The following is a 13,346-nucleotide window of genomic DNA, read 5'->3' on the forward strand; positions in this document are numbered from 1 at the left end:
AGCTGCCATCTGTGGGTCTGTCCCCATCCCCCTCCTGCCCTCCCTCACTGGCCAGGCGCTTCCTCCTCCATTTCATCTGTCCAGGGTCTGCAACCCACCAAGGCCCATGGAGTCCAGCTTCCCTGGATGGGAATTAGAAGAGAGAAGGAAAATTGGTTAAAGGAGGGTCTCAGTAAATGTATTTCCACAAGCAGGAAGAGGATTTGGGTCCCCAAATTCTAGAAAATACATCCTTCGCTGCTAATGACGTCCGTTCACTGTTTGCGTCATGAAGGAGGGGACCATGTAGAAGCTGGGGAATTAATTCACTGGGAAGGATGTTTCATAGAACAGATATGTGAGTAGGAGGCTTTCAATCGATGATACACAGAACGGCGGATAAAAGAGTTTAATAAGGGGTTGGTGGAGGAGCTACCTGGGAAGCCAAGGACAGAAAGAGGCCAAGACGGCCTGCGAGCCAGGGCCAGAGCTGAGAACAATCCAGACGTGTCCAGGGAGACCCAGACTCAGGAATGAACGCGTCCGTGGCACCTGTGCTGGGTGCCCTGCCTTACAGGAACTGGGGATGAGAGGGAAAGAAACACACATTTCCCCAGCGGGAGGGTGAGGGTGATGAGGGAGGAGAGAAAAGGTGACGAAAATGGACTCCCCGCCCTTGGCTGGATGGTGAGCAGGGCAGGGGGGGGAGAGTGGGGGCAAGCAGGTGTATCCCCGACACAGCGGGACCCGGGGCAGCGGGCAGCTTGTGGAGAAGGAGGGCCACGTGTCTCTGAGGAGTGCGGAGACCTCTCAGAGGAGGGGGGGCTAAGTGGTGGCCTGGCCCCAGGTGCTCTCTCTACACTGGTGAGTGGGGCGGGCAGTGGCTGCCCTGGAGGCTTCCCTCCAGCTGTCCAGGGTCCAACGATGACCTCAGAGGTCTGGGCTGGGCGGCAGCCACAACCACGGAGGGACGGGAGCAGGGGCCGGGCCTGCGAGTGACTCAGCGCTCGCTCCTTTTCCTGCGTGAAAACTGCTGACAGCCTCCCGGGCCACCCAAGAGCTCAACGCCTGGACCCGGCACAGGGCGCTCCCGGTCTGCAGGGTCCACCTCAGTCTTCACCTGCCCTGCGGACAGAGTGCAAAGAGCCAAGTGTTTACACCCCAACGGCAATATTCCCAGCAGGTGCGATAGAAACCAGCGAAATGCCCCAGATTTTGAGAGCTCTCTGACAGCTTCCTAATCGATTATTTATTGGCCGATGGGAGCCAGAGTCACTTTCTGTTCATTACGGCAGGAACAAAATGGAAAGAAATGCACAGAATGACGCGCTGCTCTGCAATGCTGGTTGACTCCGGACTCTAAGATTCCCTCCCTCACTGGCTTGCTAAAAGCTTTATATCTTCCCAATATGTCATCATTGTAAATAATTCATGAGTGAGATAATTATGTCATTATTTGTATACTTAAGAAAACTAAAAGGAGGTGTGCTTTGTATGTTTTTTAAACTGATTGAAGAGAGGGAGAGGGAGAGAGGGAGAAACATCACGGAGAGAGAATCACGGGTCGGCTGCCTTCCGCACGCCCCCTACTGGGGATGGAGCCCGAAACCCAGGCATGTGCCCTGAGCAGGAATCGAACTGTGACCTCCTGGTTCACCAGCCGATGCTCAACCACTGAGCCACACCGGCCGGGCTGTACTTTCTTTTCCCCCAAAGAGGTCACCATAGCAGCGGGGATGACACACACATACATGATGGCATAAGCATTGCTATGCCCAAAGCTGGGGTGTCTGCAGTTCTGTTGCCCCAGAAAGCCAGGTGCCCGGGGCGCAGAGACCTAGGGCTCGGCTCACTGATGAGTCGAGATCTGAAAGGCCGGGAGCCGCTGGGGGACAGCCCAGACCACCTGCCTGCGCTTTGTCACCCACCACGTTCCCGCGGGCAGGGGCTCGGCGCTGGCTCAGACGCTTGGGCAGCCGCCACCATGCGCCAATCAAGCAAGCTGACTGTGCAGGTTTAAATTCACGCCAGGCCTGTCCCCGGAACAGGGGTGCATCCTGGGACCAGTCAGCCCCCCACAGGCTCACTCTGTGCCAGGCTCAGGCCTCAGAGCACAGGGTGGCGAAGCCCTTATTATTCTGAATTGCTCAAGCGTGAATCTTGCTGATGAGCACTGTTGGCCCGCTGCCTCGGGCGGTGATAAATGGAAGATGCAGAGCCGTGACCCTCTTCCTGCAGAGGTACCCCCCCCCCCCTCAGCTCAACGTCCTTCCAGCCAGAAACCTTTCCTTGTCTCTAAGCGACTGTGGCTTTTGCCTCTGGGAAGGGGTGTCTGTGGGGGAGGGGAGCGTGCCCCAGGAACAGCAGGTGTGAGGGCCCAGAGGCTGGAGGCAGGGGTGAAGGTGAGGGCTGCCGTGCTGAGGCCACAGGAAGCAGCCCTGTGGCCTGTGCAGAATGGCACCTTCCCCAGCAGGGCTCATGGGTTGGGTTTGCATCCGGCAGTTAGCCTTTGGCTGCAGGTGGAGGGCCGGGTGTATTGGGGAGGGGTGGACGGGGGACACCCCATAGGAGGCAGTGAAAGTGACCGGACCCAAGAGAGCCCACTGCTGGGATGCCTCCTGCCTGCCCCTCTCTTCCCCCCTGAGGACCAAGCCCGCAACCCGGGCCTGTGCCCCGCCCGGGAACCGAACCGTGACCTCCTGGTTCCTAGGTTGATGCTCAACCACTGAGCCACACCGGCCAGGGCCTCGCTTGGCTTTTAAAGGAGGGGTCTCCACTACCTTAGGCTGCAGCCTGACAATAAATGAATGTGCGAGTTCTCGTATTCTATCCAGACAGACGAGCATGTCCAGGCGGCGTCCACAGGTGAGGAAAGCGAGGTGGCCTGCCTGGAGGCGGCTCAGCCTCGTCCAGGCCACGGATACGCTGGGCTTTCCAGATGGTCCAGCGTCAAGAGCAGCGTGGGCCTCGCTTCAGATTCTAGAGGCGGCGGAGGCCGGCTCCCCCAGAGAGAATCGCCCTCGGTGCGGACAAAGGACAGAAGCAAAGGCGACGTCTGGAAGTGTCATTTCCAACAACCGCATCGAGAGAATCTGCGGGGTGTGTGTTTACCACCCCCCGGGGGTTCCCGCCACACCAGCTGAGAAAAGGCAGAGGAGCCTTAGGTGGTCCAGAAGGACCTGCTGAGGCCACCGGCCTGGCTTTCACGAGCTGATCTGACCAGGAAATATTGGTTCCTGTAAAGGTTCCCTGAAGTCAGCGGGCCCGCTGTTAATGCTCACGTCTCATTTACCATCATCCGTGGTGGCTTCCTTTCGGTAAGTCCGCTCTCTTTTTGAGTCGGAGTGTGAAGATAGACGGAATTTGATGGCTCCGCCTGGCATGTCCCCCATGCGACCTCGGGCAGGTTACACTCTGCTGCCTTGTTTCCTCTCCTCTAGGTGGGAATGGTGAGGGTCCCCACCTCAAGAGCTGCTGGGACCGGGCACGTGTACGGTGGGGAGACCTCACAGGGGCACCTGCTCAGTCAGGGGTGCTCGGGGCTGAGCATCACTCAGCTGAGGGGCAAGCCCACCGCCGGCTGCCCCTCTCGCCGGTTTTCCTCTCTGTGGGTGACGGGGCCTGGAGCCAGGAGCTCGCTCTGCTGGGACAGCTGCCCACAGGGGGACCCAGAGGACCTGGGAGGCTGGGGAGGGGACCTGCACCAGGTAGTTTCCTCAGCAGCCAATAGATGGCACCCCCCATTTCCCCCCAGACAGTTCCCGCAGTGGCCAGTAGATGGCGCCCCCCCACACACATTTCCCCCCCAGACAGTTCCCGCAGTGGCCAGTAGATGGCGCCCCCCCCACACATTTCCCCCAGACAGTTCCCACAGTGGCCAGTAGATGGCGACCACATTTCCCCCAGGCAGTTCCCACAGTGGCCAGTAGATGGCGCCCCCCCATTTTCCCCCCAGACAGTTCCCGCAGTGGCCAGTAGATGGCGCCCCCCCCCACATTTCCCCCAGGCAGTTCCCACAGTGGCCAGTAGATGGCGCCCCCCCACACACACATTTCCCCCAGGCAGTTCCCGCAGTGGCCAGTAGATGGCGCCCCCCCCCACACACACACATTTCCCCCAGACAGTTCCCACAGTGGCCAGTAGATGGCGCGCCCCCCCCACATTTCCCCCAGGCAGTTCCCACAGTGGCCAGTAGATGGCGCCCCCCCCACACACACATTTCCCCCAGGCAGTTCCCACAGTGGCCAGTAGATGGCGCCCCCCCACACACACATTTCCCCCAGGCAGTTCCCGCAGTGGCCAGTAGATGGCACCCCCCACACACATTTCCCCCCAGGCAGTTCCCGCAGTGGCCAGTAGATGGCGCCCCCCCACACACACATTTCCCCCAGGCAGTTCCCGCAGTGGCCAGTAGATGGCACCCCACACACACATTTCCCCCCAGGCAGTTCCCGCAGTGGCCAGTAGATGGTGCCCCCCCACACACATTTCCCCCAGGCAGTTCCCACAGTGGCCAGTAGATGGCGCCCCACACACACATTTCCCCCCAGGCAGTTCCCGCAGTGGCCAGTAGATGGCGCCCCCCCCCCCCCCCCCACACACACACACACACACACACACACATTTCCCCCAGGCAGTTCCCGCAGTGGCCAGTAGATGGCGCCCCCCACACACATTTCCCCCAAGGCAGTTCCCGCAGTGGCCAGTAGATGGCGCCCCACACACACATTTCCCCCCAGGCAGTTCCCGCAGTGGCCAGTAGATGGCGCCCCACACACACATTTCCCCCCAGGCAGTTCCCGCAGTGGCCAGTAGATGGCGCCCCCCCACACACATTTCCCCCCAGGCAGTTCCCGCAGTGGCCAGTAGATGGCGCCCCCCACACACATTTCCCCCCAGGCAGTTCCTGCAGCGGCCAGCAGATCCAGGTGCAGTTCCCCAGGCTGTTCCCACGGTGGCCAGCAGATGGCGCCACTCACAGCCCGGGCCCCGCTGAGCCACCTCCAGAACCAAAGGTCAGTTGGGCCCTGCCCAGTGGCCCTGAGTTCAGGAGTGTGCACCTGCCCTCCTTCCTGGCTGTTTCCCGCAGTCGCCACCTGCGCAAGGCCGGCGGGAATCACTTCCCTCGTTCACACTTTCACACGCACTTAGTCATTCTTGGTTCTAAACTCTCTTCTCAAACAACGAGGACGATTTGTGTATCCCGGCTCGACCCTGACGGAAAGAAACACGCTTCGGCGTCTTCTGAGGAAAAGCAGTTCTTTGAATATCACGCGACGTATCAAAGAACGTGTACACATTTCAAAAACAGGCAGTCCCACAGGAAACTGAGCCAGGGGTTTGAACACGAACTTTACAAAGGAGGGTGTGCAAATGCCTAACGAACGCGAGACTGTGTGCATTTAGGGAAAAACAAATCAAAGCTCTAATGAGATACCGCTGGGGTGGATTCATGTTAAATTACGGGAAATGCCAAATGTGGACCAGGCTGTGGGACAATGGGCCGCCCCAACACCCGGGTCTGGCGGGAAGTGGTGGCAGCCGCCAGGAGCACCCGCAGGCATGTGCACGGAGCTCACCAGGCCCCGGCCCAGCAGCTGCAGGAGCAGGCACATCCCCACAGAAATGCAGGCACAAGAATTGGCAGGGAAGCCACCGCCATGTCCTCCGGGAATGGAACGGGTATGAGACTGACAAACTGATGTGGGACAAGCTTTCTAGCAATATCTGCCTATTGCAGTGGCCTGGAACCCATCTGGGCATCTCTGAGGTCTGCCTGTGTATATTCATTTCCTTTCTTTCTTTCTTTTGTCCTTCCTTCCTTCCTTCCTTCCTCCCTTCCTTCCTTCCTTCCTTCCTTTTCTTTCTTTCTTTTTTTTTTTTTTTTTTTTTTGCTAATCCTCACCAGAGGATGTTTTTCCATTGATTTTTTTAGAGAGAGTGGAAGGGAGAGGGAATGACAGAGAGAGAAACATCGGTGTGCAAGAGACACATCGATTGGTTGCCTCCCACATGCGCCCTGCGCCCTGACTTGGGTCGGGGAAGAGCCTGCTACCAAGGTTCGTGCCCTTGACCGGAATTGAACCTGGGACCCTTCCATCCACAGGCCGATGCTCTATCCACTGAGCCAAACTGGCCAGGGCTATATATGCATTTTCACAGGAAGTGCTTGGAGGTCAATATCAAAGCCCTCTAACGCTGAGGACTCGGGTGAGCAGGGGCCCCCAGCTCAGTGACCCTCGGGGATCCCCTTATAGGAGGCCTGTGTTCGCCCAGCGACGGGGCTGTGGAAGGTGCAGGCTTGGGGTGTCACCGGTATTCTGTGTGTTGGTTTTCTGCAGCTGCCATCATACATGTGCACCAAGTGGGCAGTTCATACCACAGACGTGCTTCCTGCAGCTCCACCGTCGGGCGCCACCTGGGCGGTCGGGGCCGGAGCCGGGTGTCAGCGGGGCTGCGGCCCTCCCAGCAGCTCCGAGGACCTCTCTCCTGCCTCCTCCAGCCTCGGGGGCTACGCTGTCCTTGGCTCTGGCCCCTTCTGCATCCTCCAGGCTCCTGTGCCCTCTCTGACCCTCCTCCCGGCCTCACGGCTCTCTCTGGCCACAGCCGGGAGAGGTTCTATGACTTTGTGATGATGTTGGGCCACCTGGACGGCCCGGGCTTATGTCCCCACGTCAAGGTCCTTCCCCGATCACCCCTGCAGGCTCCTGTTGCTGTGCGAGGCCGAGCACTCACAGGTCCTGGGACTAACACTCGGCACCATGGGCGGAGCCACTCTGCCAGCACAGTGTAGACAGAGACTCCCAGGAAGTCTATCTTCCCCTCCCAAGGATGAGGGGGGGGGGGCAGGTGTGTGTGTGGGGGGGGACGGGACGGGACGCAAAGCTTCAAAATGACACCAAATATTCTGAGGAGCCCAGTGGGCCTTGGAGGCGTCTGGATAAACCTCTCACTCTGCAGAGGAGGAGCCTGGGGCGCAGACGGACGCATGGCTTGCGCAGGGGCGGGGCGCACAGCTGGCCAGCGGTCCCCAGGGGTGCAGGCCCCGCCCCGGCCCAGCCTTTCCCCGTGAGCCCCGCGGCCCCTCTCATCGGACTCTCCCCGCAAAAACGCACTTTGTTTTCCTAGAACCCCTGATGGGAATCTGTTCTGCTGGGAAGAATGGTTTTGGGTGAGAACAGAAATTTATCAAAAGGCTCGTAACGAAATGTCAAGATGGTTTGCCATTTTATAAAAACATCATTTTTAATCCCACGTGTCAAAATTACTCCGTCGCCAATGGGACATGGCATTTAAATAAAGGTCTTGCAAAATCGGGGAGCGAACGCGACGGGCGATGCATCGGAAGTTGGGAGAGTCAGGACCTTGGCAATTTGACCGCCCCTCCTCCGCTCTCGCTGGGCCTCTCCGCCAGACCCCAAGTCAGTCAGTCCCTGCACCCACCCACCTTCCCTGGCCCCCAGCCTACAGCCCCTCCTGCCTGCAGACCGCGTGTCAGGGGCCCGGGGGATGTGGTGGTGACCCCGCACACGCCGGGTTGCCCTAAGTGTGACCTTGGCCTCAGCTAAGGATCAGATTCCGGCCCGTTCGGGTCCACAGACGGGGAGGGGCCGGCCTGGTGAAGGGACTGAGAAATCCCCGCGCAGGTACTTTTCCAACTTGAGGTCCATTTCCAGGGAGATGGAAGCCAGGTGCACACTCATCCACTGTCCACCAGGTGGCGCGGTTGGTATTTCCAGAAAGTGTCTAAGGCAGCATTCAGGCGGAGACCTGCTCACACACACTTTCACTTAATAAAAGGACACAAAAACAGGTGAGAAGAGAAAAGAAAAAGAAGCATTAAAAAAAAAATGCTCAACTAAGTTTTTAAAAATCGGAAACTTTCTTTGCCAACTGGGCTGACTCTACATCCTGACACGATGGTTTGAGCGTATCCGTCCCTCAAACACGCGATGACCTCATTCCCGTTCCTCAGGACAGAGAGGAAAGGAGAGGGGAGAGGAGTTTAAAACGGGGACAGTGCCCTCCGGGCTATTTCCAGAGCCGGCGGTTCTGTGCACGTACTTTTTTCACATGTCAGACCAGGGGGGACACATTTCGAACTTCTCTCCCGCCACCAGCCCCTCCTTGCCCGGCCTCACTGCGGCTCTGCGCCTTTCCTGTTTAACGCGGCATCGTCTTCACCTTCTGGGCTGAGGGAAAGGAACCCCTGCTGTGCATTCTCCGGCTGGTTCTCTGTGCGAGGCCACGGGCGAAACCTTGTTCTTGTGTGTTTCCATTCCCACACGTGAACTTCCACAACGCCGGGGGCTGGCCGTATAACTCAGCATTTTTCCAAACAACGAAATTCACTGAGGACATAAAAAGCACAAACGAGGACGATACAGATCTGTGGCTCCCGATAGAAAAATTCCCGGATCTTCTAAACGCGGGAATTTATAAACGCGTCGGAATCAGATGAGCTTTGGCCCTGAGCACCCGGGGGCCTGAGGCTTTATTTCCGCCTCTACCCAGACCGCCATCGGGGGCGGGGGTGGGTGGGGTGCGCGGGGTGGGAGCTCTCAGAGAGGCTCTCATTTCCTGGGCTGCGGTCTTATTGTTACAGCATCGGTCCGGGTGCCGCCAGTGCTCCCAGAGGGCAGCTCCCAGCACACCCAGCTCCGGACTCTCCCTGAAAACAGGGTTCCCCCTTCGGACACTTTGGGGATGCTGCCTGTGTTACCCACCTTTGGAAGGCGACCTTGAATATCTCCATTTTTTAAAAAAATGTTTTTGGTTAATCCTCACCAGAGGATATTTTTCCACTGATTTTTAGAGAGAGCGGAAGGGAGAGGGAGGGACAGGGAGAACCGTTGATGTGAAAGAGACCCATCGATTGGTTGCCTCCCGAATGCACCCCGACCAGGGCCGGGAAACCTGCAACCCAGGTACGCGCCCTTGACTGGAATCAAACCAGGACCCTTCTGTCTGCGGCCGACACTCTAACCACTGAGCCACACCTGCCAGGGCGAATGTCTCCACATTAAAGAGTGTTCCCCAGGAATAAACTGGGCTGCCTTCGCCTAATCTAGTGCACTTTGCAGAGTCACTTGACGGAAGTCAGCACTTACTAGCCTCCCCCGAGCTTGGTCCTTTGAGGGGGGGCAGCTCCAGCCCTGTGGTCCCCGGGGCTGAGGGGGGAGGTGCTGTCGGGACAGATGCAGGACTCCAGGGCACCGCATCTCAGGATGTTTCTAGTTAATTCATTTGCATTTTATCCAACTCATTCCCACCCCTCCGGAGAGAACACTGTCTCCCTGGCTGAAATAACCATGAAGCAAACGGCAAAGGGAAGCCTGCGCCGCACGATCTTAACTGGATTTCCCAGGCCTTCCCGCTGGAGACAGGGCGTTCATCCTGCCACAGTGGCCGTCAGCCGCTCACGCACGCACTGGGAGGCCGCCGAGCTGCTGGGGATCATTAGGAAAACATCCTTCCCAGGACGGAGCCGCCTCATCTGCATACAGTATTGTGTTTCATTTGCATATTGCGGGACCAGCCTTGGTGGGAGCAGGAAACGATTTCCCAGAACTATTTTCTGTGCCCTGATTCCCACCATTGTTGCTTCTCCCTTCCCCACGGGCCGATCAGATGCTTTATTCTACAAATCGGAAGCAAATCGGGATTTTTAAAATCCACTTCCCAGCAGCAGGAGAGCTGAATCTGTGATGGCTGCTCGGGGTGAAGGTGGGAGGCCCGGTTCCCTGGAGGAGCCCAGGGAGATGCCGCTGCCGCCGAGGACATGGCGCCCGGCAGGCCTGGGCCCCGCGCCGGGCACTGAGCGGGCAGCAGAGCGTCAGCGTGGAGGTAGACGGACACCTCCGTGTAGATGCTCCGTACGGAGCCCCCTCCTCCTCCCCCCGGGGCAGGGGTGCTGCGGGGCCTGGTTTCAGTGTGTTGACCCCAACTCCTCCGTGACCTTTTCCAACGCCCTCCATGGCGGGGATTTGGGACCCGCAGGGCGTGGCTTCCAAGGCGCACTGACCCTCCTCTGGCTGCCCAGGGGTCTCTCTGCCTAGAGACGGCGGGAAGGACTTGGTTAGTAATGAACCACAGACCAAGAGTCCAGGCCAGGGGTGGGCAAACTTTCTGACTCGAGGGCCACAATGGGTTCTCAAACTGGACCGGAGGCCGGAACAAAAGCATGGATGGAGTGCTTGTGTGAACTAATATAAATTCAAAGTAAACATCATTACATAAAAGGGTACGGTCTTTTTTTTCCAATAGTTTTATTCATTTCAACCGGGCCGGATCCGGCCCGCGGGCCGTAGTTTGCCCACGGCTGGTCTAGGCTGTGGACGAAAATGGGCCACACACTCACCCCGAGATGCTCAGGGGAGGCCCAAAGTCCCCACACAGGATGGTCCCAAATGAGAACTTTCCTCTAAAAGCAGGTCATGGGGGCGGACCTGTCCCAGGCCATCTTCCCTGACAAAGGTCAGTCTACCCTAACTGAGCCTGACTTTTTTTAAAAAAATTTTTTATTGATTTTTTGAGAGAGGATGGGGGAGAGATAGATAGAAACATGACTGGCTGTCTCCAACTGGTAATCAAGCTCACAACCCAGGCATGTGCCCTGACCGGGACTAGAACCGGTGACCTCCTGATTCAGGGGTCGATGCTCAGCCACTGAGCCACACTGGCTGGACATCACCCTTTACTTTTGATATCGCTCAGTCCTCATTCAGGCGTGTGATGAATGACCGCCTTACAGACAGACATGGAGGCGGAGAGAGACGGAGTCATCTTATGCCCCACAGCTCGTTAACAGTAGGATCGGACATTAAACTCAGACCCATAACCACCAGGCGTGGACACTTCCTGTTGCAGTAGCGGGAAATCTGTCTAAATCACAGAGGCGAAAGCCAGTTGGCCAAGGGCCTTGACCGCAGGGAGTTTCAGATTCCCTGGTAAGGAACGGTGGGGGTGGGGGGCCTTCGAGGGGCTGAGCAAGGCGTTAATAAGCTCTCTCGCTGTGAGTTCACCTTCCTCCCACCGGTGTGAACAGACAAGCAGACGCACATTCCCCCCCTCACCCGTGAACGGTCTCCCATCCCTCCCCGGGCCCCAGATCACCCCAGAGAAAGGGAGCTTTGGGGTTTATGGAAACTGTCTCATGTCTTTCTATTCCACCTCCTTCTGAGCGTCTTCATTGCCGTTTGATGCTGTGAGGAGGGCGCTGTAATAAAGCTACTTAAAATAAGATTCTAGCCCAGCCGGCGTGGCTCAGTGGGTGAGCGTCAACCTAGGAACCAGGAGATCGGGGTCCGATTCCCGGTCAGGGCACATACCCAGGTCGGTTGTGGGTTTGAACCTCAGAGTAGGGCGTGCAGGAGGCAGCCGATCAATGATTCTTTCTCATCATTGGAGTTTCCTTATCTCTCTCTCTCCCTTTCCTCTCTGAAATCAATAAAAAACAAAACAAAACCCACCGAGATTCTACAAATCTGTAGTTCATCGACGCTGGCCACTGCAGACCCTGTGGTGCGGCTGGCTTTCTTTATGGTGCGCTGTTTAGGAGTGAAGACACTTCCTGCTCAGACAGCCTGAGCGGAGGCTCACACAGGGTTTTATGGTAAACACCTTCCCCAATTGCAGTTTAACATTATTTCCCAAAGAGCCCCAGGAATTTCATTTTATTTGAAAATGGGCTTATCACTTGTTCATTAAATAGATTTATCCTGAAGGAGATAATGCCAGCTCTCCCGGGGGCAGGTCTCATTACCGGGCCTGGAGGTTCATGGATGAAGGTCAGGCATAGACAAGACGAAGAGCCGTCACGCTGGCCGCGGCCGCCGTCCCGATGGCTCCTGCTGGATCGGAAACGGCCCCCCGGGGGCCTGATTGGGGACTTGACCTTCGAGCTCCCGGGCATCCGCACGGACAGGCTGCTGTGGCAGTGACGCAAGTACACGCTTTCCTTCTGCCGTAAGTTAGGGAGCAATTCATACTCTTTAAAAAAAAAAAATATATATATATATATATCGTTTTTTATTGATTTAAAAGGACAGAGGGATAGAGGCATCAATGATGAGAGAGAATCATGGATCGGCTGCCTCCTGCCCGCCCCACACTGGGGATGGAGCCTGCAACCCGGGCATGTGCCCTGACCGGGAATCGAACCGTGACCTCCTGGTTCATAGGTCGACGTTCATCCACTGAGCCACGCCGGCCAGGCCCCCCACAGTGATTGGACGGACTGGGGGCGGGGGGAGGGTCCTGGGTGGCACAGTTCTTCTAAGCGCTGTCTCCTCACCAGCCCTCTTTCCCACAGAAGTTTCATAAACGCTTTTTATGACATAATTATACGTCTGTGCTTTGTAGCAACGCGAGGTAACTCACAATTAGCATGGTGATTAGGAAATCAGGTGTTATAATCGCCATACAGAGCCAAAATGCGGCACGGAGATTCAGTTCCTAACAATAGCTTTGCTCACAGGGTGTCCGTAAGGCTTATCCTATTCTTCATAGAAACCTTGCATTATTGATGCATCTAATTCCAGAGACACTTTCAGGCAGAAAATACGGCTCCACTTAAGTCACAATGTGGAATCAGCAGCACAGACACATCGCGGGGCGCGCTGCTGAATGCAGAGTGGCCGCTGTCTGCGCAGCCGTCCGGTTCGCCCCCGGCCCGCGGGACCCACCAGCGGGCGACGCGGCAGGTGCAGGGAGGCAGGGAGATGTTGGCAAAGAAAAGCCTCCCATCGAGAAAACCTCACCCACTAAGAGGTCTTTTCTGGAGATTTCAGAAAAGCCGCAATTACTCCAATCAGGGACGGAACGCGTCCGTTCCGCAGGGACTGAGGGTCTCTGAACGAGTTTGTAAAATCTCACACCAGGGGCCGTCGCACACCACGGGGCCACGCCGTGCCTGTGAACAGGCTCTTGTCAAGGAGATGACAGTGGGGCCATTTCTCTTTTTCTTTCCTTTTAAAATATATTTTTATTGATTTCAGAGAGGAAGGGAGAGGGAGAGAGAGCTAGAAACATCAATGATGAGAGAGAATCATGGATCGGCTGCCTCCTGCACGCCCCCCACTGGGGATCGAGCCCACAACCCGGGCATGTGACCCTGAGTGCGCGGTTCAATCCCCAGTAGGGGGCGTGCAGGAGGCAGCCGATCCATGATTCTCTCTCATCATTGGTGTTTCTATCTCTCTCCTCTCTCTCTCCCTCACTGAAATCAACAAAAATATATTTTAAAAAATAAAATAAAATCAAAGATTAGAAAAACACGCCAAAGGCTCCTGAAATCCAGAAGGTATCCAACCAAAAAACAAGGCCGAATGACCGAAAGAGGAAAGAAGAGAGGAAAAAAACCCGCA

Source organism: Myotis daubentonii, chromosome 14 (assembly GCF_963259705.1).
Source record: "Myotis daubentonii chromosome 14, mMyoDau2.1, whole genome shotgun sequence".
In the NCBI taxonomy this organism is placed as follows: domain Eukaryota; kingdom Metazoa; phylum Chordata; class Mammalia; order Chiroptera; family Vespertilionidae; genus Myotis; species Myotis daubentonii.